This window comes from Macaca mulatta, chromosome 16 (assembly GCF_049350105.2).
Source record: "Macaca mulatta isolate MMU2019108-1 chromosome 16, T2T-MMU8v2.0, whole genome shotgun sequence".
In the NCBI taxonomy this organism is placed as follows: Eukaryota; Metazoa; Chordata; class Mammalia; order Primates; family Cercopithecidae; genus Macaca; species Macaca mulatta.
The window spans coordinates 9379272-9392002 of record NC_133421.1 but is presented as its reverse complement, the minus strand read 5'-3'; the positions used below and the strand labels follow the sequence as shown (position 1 = coordinate 9392002).

Genomic DNA, 12731 nt, shown 5'->3' with positions numbered 1-12731 from the left:
GCCCCCCCACCACCCCCCCACCCACCGCCCGCCCGCCTCCCCCACCGCTACCACCACCACCTCCTCCTCCTCCTCCTCCTCCTCCTCCTCCTCGGCGGCGGCGTCCTCCTCCTCCTCACCGCCTCCCCCAGCCCCCCAAACCCCCGGGCCACCCCCCTCCGAAACCCCCACCCTCGGGGCCGCCGTCTGAGGAGGGGGGCCAAACCACCCCCAAAAATTGTCTTGGAAAAAATTGAGGAAAGACTTTTTTTCCTTCTCTCTTTCCTCCCAAGAGAACAAGAAAGGGGGATTTAAAATATATATATATATATATATATGTATATATATAAAAGTTTTCGACTTCTCTCTGCCCCCCTCTCCGTTGCTTTAAATATATTTAAATTCTGAGGGGGGCGCTCAGAAATATTTCTCAGAGCTGAGGCACTAAGATGGCCGCCTTGAAATTATTTTTAAAACAACCCCCCCTCCAGCACCGCCACCCCCTCCATAAAGAAAGGGAGAGGGGGGAAAATCCCCTTTTCAAACAAAATGGCTGGCTTAATATTTCATTTTTCACCCCCCCATTCTCCTCCCTGTTACACCCCCATCTCCAAGCCTCTACCCAGAAACCCACAAATTTCTCCTTTTTCATAACTGATTAGTGCACAGATTAATAGAGATATTTTCCTTGTGTACTGAAGTGTGTGTGTGTGTGTGTGTGTGTGTGTGTGTGTTGGGGGGGCATGAAGGATTTCTACATAAAACAAAAATGGCTGCTGTGACTAACTCCCCCCTTATAAAAAATATTTGAGGGGGGGCATTAATCAGTACTCATGCTCAGTCTGACATCAGCATAAATTGTTAAAGGTTAACTAGTTAGATACTAGTCCAACTAGATTTAATTTTTTTTATTTTCTTTACTAGTCTCTTCCTCCCCACCTCCCTTCTCTAAAGAAAAGCTTTTTTTTTTTGAATACTTCAGAAGGGAGTGGTTTGATGTGAAGGTTTTTTTCCCCTTCAGGCATTGAAAAGGAAAAAGATGAAATATATGTTTATATATAACTCTGTTTCTACATACCTCATTGAAGTCACAACGCATTTAATTGTGTACATATCTTTTAAATGAGAAGCGGGACTGGATTTTTTTCTTCTTTCTTTAAAAAAAGTGATAGAAATCCTGGTGACTTTTGGGGGAGAGATATGAATAGATACGATGATTGAGTTTTTTTCAAAGGAGTCCATGTTTGATTCTCCCCTTTACCCAGCCTTTTCAGTGATTTATAATTGTTGTAAATTTTATCTTTACTCTTTTATCCCTTTCCCTCGCTTTCCCCTCCTCCAGTTGCTAGAATGTAAAATTCAACTGACTTGAGAGATTAATTTGGGGGTAAATAGAACAAATTTTTAGGATAAAGATGAAAGAGTCAAATCTGAAGATCATGAAATTATGTTCTTTTTTCTTCCGTTTCAGTATATTTGCCTTCCCTCCATGATCTCCAACACTATCCGATAAAGTAGAAGCAACTGAGGTACCGTGAAAGAGAAAGGAGCTGGAACTGAGAAAAAGCAGAGGTAGGGGTTATACCCAGGCGTTTTCATCTAACTTTCTAACCTGTGATTTCCAACTGTACCCCAGTGTTTATGGTAAAGTGGTACCAGGAATTGGACAGTTGGAAAGGAGTCCCAAAGTAGCTTTCTCATACAGATTTGCTCAGAGAGGTCTAGACAGAAAATGATCCTTGCCAAATGGAGCAAAGGAAGGAGGGCAAATAGCTCAGTTCTACCCTCTTACATTGTTGTTGACCCTTTCTTACTCTAGCTTCCTCCCGTTCCTTTGATCTCCCTTTGCCCCCTCCCTTGCTTCCCATTCCATGCCTGTGGAATCATTTCTCTCTGGGCTATTCCTCTACCTCTCCAGTGTAACTGCTGGCCACCCATCTTCTGCGGTGCTCAAGAGCACCCTGAGAGGGAGGGGTAGGTGGGCAGCAACCAGAAAGTATTAGTGACTGGGAAGATGACGCACATTTTTGTTTATGAAGCTAAAATGTTCTTTATTAATGTTCCACTCCCCACACTAATGCACTTTATTGGGTGTTGGTTTCCATCTCTTTTTTTTCAACCTGGCCTTTGGAATTCTCTTGCTTCGGTTCCCACATCATTTCTGTACTAAGTCTAACTCCTCCTCCTCTTCTAGTTTTCCAGTCGATTTTGCTCTCCTGTGTTCTTTCTCTGTCCCTCTTTACTAGTTCATCTGGTTATCTCCCTCTTTCTATATGTGGGCTTATCTCTATTTATGTCTTTGTTTTTAACTGAGACTATCCTTCTCATCCCTCGGACCCTCAGGCTCTGTTCACCTCTAAGTGACTTTCCGTCTCTGTCTTCTTTCTGCTTGCTTCTGTCTTCCAGTCTCTGACTGTGTGTGGCTCTTCCTCATGTGTGCCTGACTCCCCCTCTTTCTGGCCCCTTCTGTGTGTGTCTGTGGGTCGTACTGTGTATGGGAAGAGCGTCTCCACGTGAATGTGGGCCACGCTGCGCATCATGTGCGCTGCAGCCTCTCTGCCTCTGTGCCCTCTCTCTATACTGGGAGTCTCTGCCTGCCACATGTGCCATGATCCGCAGGTGCGGGTGGCTCAAGGTGGCTGTGTGCATCCCTATACAAACATTCGTCATTCTCTCTCTCGAGTGTGCTTTGCATGTGGATTTGCTCATTTGCCTTATTCTCCCTCTCCTTGTCCATCCTCCCTTTTGCCTGTCTGTATCTCTTCCCTATTCTCTCTCTCTCTCTCTCTCTCTCTCTCTCTCTCTACTGACCTCTTGATTTTTCTTCTTCTCTCCTTGTTTCTGCCTCTTTACCTGCTTGCTCCTGTTATGGTTCTGCCTGCCTGCCTGTCTGCTCCTCCCTGACTGGCTGGCAGCCTCTTTTTCCTCTCTGGTTGTCTGTCTGCTTCTCTGGCTGTTTGCCCACCACTCTCTCTCTAGCCATCTGTCTCCCCGCCTGCCTGTCTCTATCACTTTTTTAGCCCGCATCTCTCGGTCTGTCTACCTTCCAGGCCCTGCCACGGCTCCCCATCTTGGTTTGCCTCTTCTCTTGCCCTTCTGCTTGTTCCTTTTCTTATTTGTGCCTGTTAAGTTCCTCCTTTTCCCTTGCCTCCCTTTAGATCTCTCTTGCCTGTCTACCCTATTTGCTGCTATCCCACCGTTTCAGGCTTTTCTCTTTAGTCTTCGTACTTACTAGCATTTTCTTCCTTTGCTGCTTTTCTGCCAACATCCGTCAATGAGGATAGTCTCTCTACCCTAAACCTCTCAGTAACTCCTTTGCCTCAAAGTCTTATCTAACTTCTAGCCACATCCCCTACCCTGCCTTCTCTCATGTTTGCCTTTATTTCAGTTATCTCTTTTTCTGCCTTTCTGGTTCCTCACACAGTCTGCCTGCCTCAGTCTTTTTGCCATTTTCCCAGTCTCTCGCTGCCTTCCTGCCTTTTTGCTGTCTGCTTGGCAGGCTCTTGCTGTCCACATCTCTTCTTGCTTTTCTCTCTTCTTTTGTTTCTTTTTTCCCAGTTAACTTCTAAATAGGTAGTACATACTTACGGTACAACATTTTAAAAGTACAGAAAGTGTACTGTGAAAAGTAAGCCTCTCTCCCATCCTTCTCCCATAGTCTCCAAGTTCTTCTCCCCAGCAGCAGCCACTGTTTGACATTTCCTGGATACTGCTCCAGAGAAGAGTCTACACACACACAAGTCTTTTTGCTTGCTTGCTTTTGCTTGTGTTTTGCTGTACTCCTCCCTACTTTTCTTCCAGTTTTTCTGGATGCTCCTTCCTCTGTCAGTCTGTCAGTACTCCTAACTAACTTGGCTGGGCTTGCCATCTCTGGTCTTTTGGATTCTGCCAAGTGCTACCCAAAGCACTTGTCTTTTGGATTGACTAGTTGCTGGTTGCATGCGTTCACTACCAGTACCTGAGGAGTGCTCAGGAAGGCTTTACTCTCTCCAAATGTAGTCTGCTCTGCATGGTAAGTGGTCTGATGACAGCAAGACAGCTTTGTTGGTCCCTTCATCACTGAAATATGTATTGGAGAAGGCATGAAAGCACCGGTAGTACTAAAAAGTACCATATACGTATAGGCACAGTTAATAAGTAACAGTAAGCTGAGCTTACATGCACACAGAGTAGAGAGAGGACTGCCCTGCTTTTCTCACTTAGTCTGTATGAATTATGTAAGGTCATGTGAATCTAAGATCCTTTAGGTTGTTGACCTAGGCCTAAGAAGTTTGTCTTCCTCCCAGTCTAAAAAGCTTTATCCTGATTAAAACTTTTTTCCTTTTTCATCCAGCCTTCTGGCTCCACTCACGTGCCACCTTAGAGACATTTTATAACTCTTTGAAGGAGACAAAGACACAGCCTCTAACCAGGTCTCGTTGAAAAAGATGATAATAAAACTTGTACACACAATGCACTGTTCTTTCATTTCTGCTTTTTTACTGCCTGTTTTCCTGAGTTTAACTGTTTCAGCCTCTATCTTTGTGTCTCTCCACTCTTTCCCTCTTTCCCTCTCTTACTTCTCTTTTCTTGGTTCGTTCTTCTTATCTGTCTGTCTTGGTCTCTATTCTAGCCTCTTTTTCTGATTGGCCCTCTCCCCTCTCTTCTGTCTGATTGGCCTGTATCCTTCCATCACCCCATCTGTCTGCTGGATTCTCCCTGTCTGCCTGCAATAATGTATGTGATAGCACTTTATAAATTATAAAGCACTATGTTGTATAAAACACCATTATCACTTTGTCTTCCTTCTTACCTTATTTTTTCTTCCTTTATCTGTCTTCCCTTCTCTCTCTCTCTGTTTGCCTGTCTGCATCCCTTTTGGTGATTTTGACTGCCTTCTCTGTCAGTCTCTATTCCCTCCCTGCCAGCCTATTTTTCTGCCATCCCTCTTCTCTGTCTGCTCAGTTCTTGTGTCTCTCCTGTGTTTCCAGGTTTCTCTGTATTTCTTTTGCCTGTCTAGTCTCTCTGTCCTTAGGCCTTTTATCTGTGCCTGTGTGTCTCACTGTCTCTAGCTGCTTGTCTCCCTGCCTGTCACTTTCATTGTGGGGCATCAGTCTCTGCCTCCTTCTGTCTTTTGGTACGTCAAAAAATAAAAATTAAATAAAAAATTTAAATTCCTTATGATTAATTGCTAGAGGAGAATATTTTTTGGTTTTAATGAGAAGACTGTTAAGGTGAGAACAAAGAACTCAAATATTCAGCTGTGAAATGCAAATGAAGAAAAATTTTTAAGGGACTCTCAAGCCAAGAATAGGATTATTTATTTAACGTAAAAGCAAGAAACATATCTAAAGCACTAGTTTCTAACCTTTTAGGATCGGAGAGAGTTAGAAACTTTCCCCAGGGAAAAAAAAAACACACACACACACACACAAAATGTCACATATGTTTTCATGGTGTTACAAATACCCTGAAGTCTTGGACCCCAGGTTAAAACTCTGATGTAGGGAGCCAGTGGTAATCTGTAATAGAGCACAGACAGGCACTCATACAACAAGCAGATGAAAAGACTGAGAAAAACACTTGCAATCTATGATTTTCTACCCAAGGAGATGTTAAAGAGATTCCTAATTGTCTTTTGAAATATATAGGTTAGTGATAATAATGAAAGGCATGTAAATACTCAGGATAGTCTAGACCTAATCATAGTATTTTAGAGATGGAAGGTCTTGTAAATCAGTGGTTCTCAAATGGCTAAGAAAGGTTGCCACATGTCCTTTCCTGGAGAAGTCTGTCCTTTATTCTGAGAGGATATATTTCTGATATATATTTTTATGTAGAATAAATATAGTATATAGTATATTTATATAGAATAATATATGTATATATGCTTGTATTTATGTTACAAATTATAATGTTACATATTATTAAATACATATACATATTTATAATGTTAAAAATTTCCTTTCTAAAGCGGAGATAGATCTGTATGGCAGAATGTGAATTGATTTTAGTGGGGAGGGGGGAGAAAAAGAATGACTGTACAATCTGAAAATTTTCAACATGTACTTCTTTTATAATTATAAAACATTTTAAATAATTTTAAATATCTTTTTATGAGACGTAGTTTCGCCCTTGTTGCCCAGACTGGAGTGCAATGGCACAATCTCGGCTCACTGCAACATGCACCTCCTGGGTGCCAGCCATTCTCCTGCCTCAGCCTCCCAAGTAGCTGGGATTACAGGCACCTGCCACCACGCCCGGCTAATTTTTTGGAATTTTAGCAGAGGCAGGGTTTTACCATGTTGGCCAGGCTGGTCTCGAGCTCCTGATCTCAAGTGATCCACCTGCCTCGGCCTCCTGCAGTGCCGGGATTATGAGCTTTGTTGTTCTTAATGTCCTTACTCAGCACAATGAAAAGTCAGCAACCCCATGTTGATTACTAACTTCCTTTTTTTTTTTTTACATTTTATTGATCATTAAAATCTAAAAGTCTAGGATCTACTGCTTTAATCTAACCTGTTCTTGATTTCATCAAGGAGGAAACTTCAGTCCTTCATATATCGCAATCATGATTTGCCATATTAATATATCAGCCATACCATTATATGCATACTATTTTTCTTTAAATCACTCACCTTTCTTTAACTTAAATGAGTGTTCTTTAAAAGTTAAATTTTGGCCGGGCACAGTGGCTCAAACGCCTGTAATCCCAGCACTTTGGGAAGCCAAAGCAGGCGGATCACGAGGTCGGGAGATCGAGACTATCCTGGCTAACACGGTGAAACCCATCTCAACTAAAAAATACAAAAAAAAAATTAGCCAGGTGTGGTGGCGGGTACCTGTAATCCCAGCTACTCAGGAGGGTGAGGCAGGAGAATGGCGTGCACCTGGGAGGCGGAGCTTGCAGTGAGCCCAGATCGTGCCACTGTACTCCAGCCTGGGCGAAAGAGCGAGACTCCCTCTCAAAAAAAAAAAAGTAAATTTTTTATATTACTAGAAATAATATACAGGGGCCGGGCGCGGTGGCTCAAGCCTGTAATCCCAGCACTTTGGGAGGCCGAGACGGGTGGATCACGAGGTCAGGAGATCGAGACCATCCTGGCTAACACAGTGAAACCCCGTCTCTACTAAAAATACAAAAAAACTTAGCCGGGCGAGGTGGCAGGCGCCTGTAGTCCCAGCTACTCGGGAGGCTGAGGCAGGAGAATGGCGTGAACCCGGGAGGCGGAGCTTGCAGTGAGCTGAGATCCGGCCACTGCACTACAGCCTGGGTGACAGAGCGAGACTCCGTCTCAAAAAAAAAAAAAAAAAAAAAATCCATAAATCTTTCATTTGATACTGTCATTATGTTTTTCTTCCTAATTTAAAATGCGATAATTATTAAAATAAAAATCAATAAAAGTAAAAGCATCTTGCATGCTACTAATATAGGTACATATTTTAGAAAATATCACTTTAATCTAATTTTATAGGTATAGAAACTGGGGCCTAGATATTGAAAGGATTACCTAAGATCAAGTTAGTAGTTAGAGACAGAACCAGGGCTTGAACTTTTATCTTTCAGTTTCCAATCTAGTGTTCTTCTACTATATACTACATGAGTTCTAAGTCAATGAGATGTCCTAGAGTTTTAAAGGACACTAATATGTGAAACTGATGGTCACATATATTACTGTTATTAACTATAACAACTATACCGCAGAACTAGCAAGGCCAATTTAATAGTATATATTATACTTATAAACTTAGTGTTTTCTGACACAGAGTTCCACTTCTTAACATTTATTATAGAGAAACAGTCACCATACTTTTGCATAGGGTGACATTACAGAGCCGTTCATTACAACATTGTTTGTAACAGCAAAAAACTGGAAACACCCTAAATCTCCAATAGTGAGGAATAGCTAAACAAACTACACAGCAATTAAGAAAAAGGAGTTACTGGGGCACATGTTGTCAGGATCTCCTGGGGCTGTGTCGCAGGCCATTAAAAAGAAAAGAAAAAGAAAAATGAGTTACTTCTATATGTAGAGACATGGTTAATATATTGTTGAATGGAAACAAGCAAATTGTAAAACAAAGCATATGTTATGACATCATTTAGTTTATGTTTAAAGAAATTAAAAAATAATATTTTTACTGATATATTTATTTGGATTTAAATGCCTTTAAAAATGCTGGAATTATACATACCAAACTGGTAACATTGGTTACTTTCTGGAAAAAATAGTCAAGGGGGATTGTTTGCTTCATGGATAATTCTGAATTTTTACAATGAGAAAGTATTTATTATTTATGTAAACAAAATTAAGTAGCTTCATTGATTACATTAGCAACTGGAGCCAAGTGGGATAAAAAGTAGTATGCCTTCTCTAAAGAAATAATTCCTAATGAATCTCTGGTTCTTTGAAGTGAAAATGTGTAAGCAAAGTACAATCAGTAGATGTAATGTAGTTAGGGTTTTTAAAACATTAGTGAGGTTCCACTTTAAAGAATAATTAAAATATGAGAGGGAAAAAGGGAAGGTACAGAAGAGCATATATAACATGGTAACATTTATGAAAGAAAAAATATGTGAATATCCATAGAATATTCCTGGAAGAATATACAGGAAACTACAGTAGTTGCCATTGGGAAGGGGAAATTATTTTTTCATTGTACATCTTATAAAGCAATTTGAAAATTTTTAGGCCGGGCGCGGTGGCTCACGCCTGTAATCCCAGCACTTTGGGAGGCCGAGGCGGGCGGATCACAAGGTCAGGAGATCGAGACCACGGTGAAACCCCGTCTCTACTAAAAATACAAAAAATTAGCCAGGCGCGGTTGTGGGCGCCTGTAGTCCCAGCTACTCGGGAGGCTGAGGCAGGAGAATGGCGTGAACCCGGGAGGCGGAGCTTGCAGTGAGCCAAGATTGCGCCACTGCACTCCAGCCTGGGCTGGGCGACAGAGCGAGACTCCGTCTCAAAAAAAAAAAAAAAAAAAAGAAAATTTTTTAGTGACCAAGAGATTGACTAGGTGAAGGGAGGAGGGACATTTTTTGAGATAAGGCATAAAACAGACATGAAAACCTAAGTAGCAATATATGATTGTGATGATGGTTATGGGCTGTAAAATCAGCATTCAGAGAAGAAAGCTCTTTCTTGGTTGGAAGCAGGGAAACAAGTAAATAACTTTCATATGTAGTTGCATTTGAGGTTAGCTCACAAATAACTGAGATTTGTGTAGCACAGAGGAAGAAAAAAGGCAGTTTAGGTGTGATAAGAAAGAATTTAGCAGGTAGTATGTAGACCTCATATGGCTGGAGTGTTAAGTTCATGATAGGGTATAGTAGGAGTTGGTACCTCTTTAAAGGGTAAGAATTTTTGTATATCAAGTGAAGAGTAGAGGTCTGAACCTTGGGGGAACTTTGAAGGATGGAATGGGGAGAGGAGAAGCCAAAGAAAAACAAGTTGTTCAAGTGGTAAGTATACCAGGTAGTGTTGATATGGTAGAGTAAGAAGACAGCTTCAGAAGGAAGGCGCGATCATTGATACTAGATGCTTCATGTACTAGATGCGATCATTGATACTAGATGCTTCATCAAGAAGAGTACAAACTGACAGTTTCTCAAAAAGTTAAATACAGAGCTACCATATGACCTAGCAATGTCAATACTAAGTGTACACCCAAGATAATTGAATCATATGTCCACACATAAAGTTGTACATGAATCTTCATAGAAGCATTATTCATAATAGCCAAAAAGTGTAAACAAAAATACCCAGCAACTGACGAACGGATAAATACAGTATATCCATGCAGTGGAATATTATTCAGCCATAAAAAGGAATGGAGTACTGATACATGCTACAAGATGGATGAACTTTGAAAACATTATGCTAAGTAAGAGAAGTTAGACATAAAAGGCCACATATTATTTGATGCCATTTATATGAAATGTCTAGAATAGGCAACTGGTAGATCAGTGGTTACGCAGGTTTCAGGGGCGGGAAGAATGGGAGGGACTGCTAATGGATATGGGTTTCTTTTTGGGGTGATGGAAATGTCTGGAATTCTGGATAATGGTGATAGTTGCATAGCTTTGTGAATATCCTAAAAACCCCTGAATTCACTTTAAAATGGTGAATAAGGTATATGAATTCTATCTGAATTTTTTTTAATACAAACCAGCCAATACAGTGACTCACACCTGTAATCCCAGTGCGCTCTGGGAGGCCAAAAGAGGAGGATCCCTGAGGCCAGGAGTTTAAGACCAGCCTGAACAACATAGCAAGACTATCTCTACAAAAAAAGTTTAAAAATTAGCCAGGCATGGTGGCTCGTGCCTGTAGTCCTACCTACTCAGGAAACTGAGGCAGAAGGAGAGCTCAGCCCAGGAGCTGGAGCCTGCAGTGAGCTATGATTATACCACTGCACTGCAGCCTGGGCAACACAGTGAGACCTTGTCTCTAAAAAAACAGTACAAACCAAGAAAAGTATTGTACTTGTCATTTGGTCACCTTTAAAGCCAGTTTTAGTGAGGAAGTTAGACATCAATGAAAGATTGTGAGAAACCATTAAAATATTGCTTACAGAGGGTTTTTTGTTTTGTTTCATTTTAGTGACAGGGTCTTGCTTTGTCACCCAGGCTGGAGTGCAGTGGTGTGATCATAGCTCACTGCAGCCTCCAACTCCTAGGCTCAAGCTTTCCTCCTGCCTCAGCCTCACCAGTAGCTGGACTACAGGCACACACTACCACAACTGGATAGTTTTAAAATGTGTTTTTTTTGTTTTTTTGTTTTTTTTTTTTGAGACGGAGTCTTGCTCTATCGCCCAGGCTGGAGTGCAGTGGCCAGATCTCAGCTCACTGCAAGCTCCGCCTCCCGGGTTTACGCCATTCTCCTGCCTCAGCCTCCCAAGTAGCTGGGACTACAGGCGCCCGCCACCTCGCCCGGCTAGTTTTTTGTATTTTTTAGTAGAGACGGGGTTTCACTGTGTTAGCCAGGATGGTCTCGATATCCCGACCTCGTGATCCGCCCGTCTCGGCCTCCCAAAGTGCTGGGATTACAGGCTTGAGCCACCGCGCCCGGCCTAAAATGTTTTATAGAGATGGAATCTCGCTGTGTTGTTCAAACTGGTCTTAAACTCTTGGCCTCAAGCGATTCTCCCACCAGTGGCCTTCCGAAGTGTTGGGATTGCAGGTGTGAGCCACCACACCCACCCTTTTTTAATTTTTATTTTTGTTTTTGTTTTTGTTTTTTGAGACAGAGTTTTGCTCTTATTGCCCAGGCTGGAATACAGTGGCACAATCTTGGTTCACCAACCTCCACCTCCCAGTTCAAGTGATTCTCCTGCCTCAGCCTGCTAGGTAGCTAGGATTACAGGTGCCCGCCACCACACCCAGCTAATTTTTGTATTTTTAGTAGAGATGGGGTTTCACCATGTTGGCCAGGCTGGTCTCGAACTTCTGACCTCAAGTGATCCATCCACCTTGGCCTCCCAAAGTGCTGGGATTACAGACGTGAGCCACTGCGCCTGGCTAATTCTGTATCTCTACTGTTGCCTCCAGATTCCCTCATCTTGTGTAAGAAGCCCCTGTTTCTTTAAGGCTGCAGCAGTCTTGCTGTGTGTTCCTTACCTTCTCTTCCTCACTGTTTTCTGCTCACCTCCTGACATTTCCTTCATTCATTGAAGACTGACACCTGACTTAGTCCTGCCATCATCTTCGGTGACCTTAGGATCGACATGAATGATCTATTCATCACCCAGACTTTTTGGTCCTTTGATCCCCTTATTTCCAGAGACCTGTCTAGCTATCCCACTTCTGACCCCATCTCTGGACTTCCTTTTGAAATATTAAATTCAAACCCCCAGCTTGGGCCACAACTTTCTATCCTTCCAGCCCCCTCATTTACTTCTACTCTATTCCTGGACCCACCATGAGACACTATAGTCCCTTAACTCCTCATTTTCTCCTAATCAGCTATACCATCTTCACCTCTTTTCCTGTCCAGCTTAAATTCCATGGTCTATCATTTTAACCACGCTCCTGCCACTGTCTTGGTGCCCTCTTCTTATTTTCCTTCCTGCAAACCCCTGGCCTGGTATCACTTTGGTTGCTTGTTTACACCCACGATGCAAAGGGCTGCTGAAGAAAACACCATGACCATTCAGACCAGTGTTTCTGCTCATCCTTTTTCCTAGTCAGATTAGTTCTCCACAGTGACTTCCTCAAAACCTTCTCCTTATACTAGTTCATTTTAAAGAACAGGATACATATGTTCATTTTAATATCATAATAGATAGAAAATCTTATCTACTTCCAGGAGCTGGATTATCATATGAGAACTCCCTTGAAATTCCAACACTCAACTACATGTTTAACTCTGTCCATATTTGTCCTTTTATCCTTTCCTCTTGTCCTGTCTGAAGCTAATCCCTATACTTGGGCTCTTGGTCTCACCCCTGCCACCTTCTCAGGGACAGTGGTTACCAGCGATCCTCTAACTCAGTCCTTTGTTTCCCATTCCACTTGCTCTTTCCCAACCACATTAAAATGTGCTCAAATCTCCTTATCTTTGAAAGAAATACTCTGGACCCCTTTAGCTGCCACCTTACCACACTGTGTCCATTCACAGCCAAGCCTCTTGAAAGAATTAACTGCCCTCAGTGTCTACTTGCCTACTCGTTTTCCAGCCCTCTGCCCCCACTACAGCTGCTTTCACCAAATTACCAACAACCTCCTGGTTGCTAAAAATCAGAGGATGTTCTTAGTTCTTCACTTGACCACC

The 12731-nt window shown here is 42.2% G+C and overlaps 1 protein-coding gene across 1 annotated transcript in view; it reads left to right on the top strand.

The window, feature by feature from the left end:
* The window catches only part of NAA38 (N-alpha-acetyltransferase 38, NatC auxiliary subunit), a 30625-nt gene that overhangs the window by 612 nt on the left and 17282 nt on the right, over positions 1–12731 (top strand). Inside the window, exon 2 of the mRNA XM_077970313.1 lies at positions 1451–1551. The gene's annotated coding sequence lies outside the window, so the exon portion shown is untranslated. The remainder of the gene's footprint in view (positions 1–1450; positions 1552–12731) is intronic.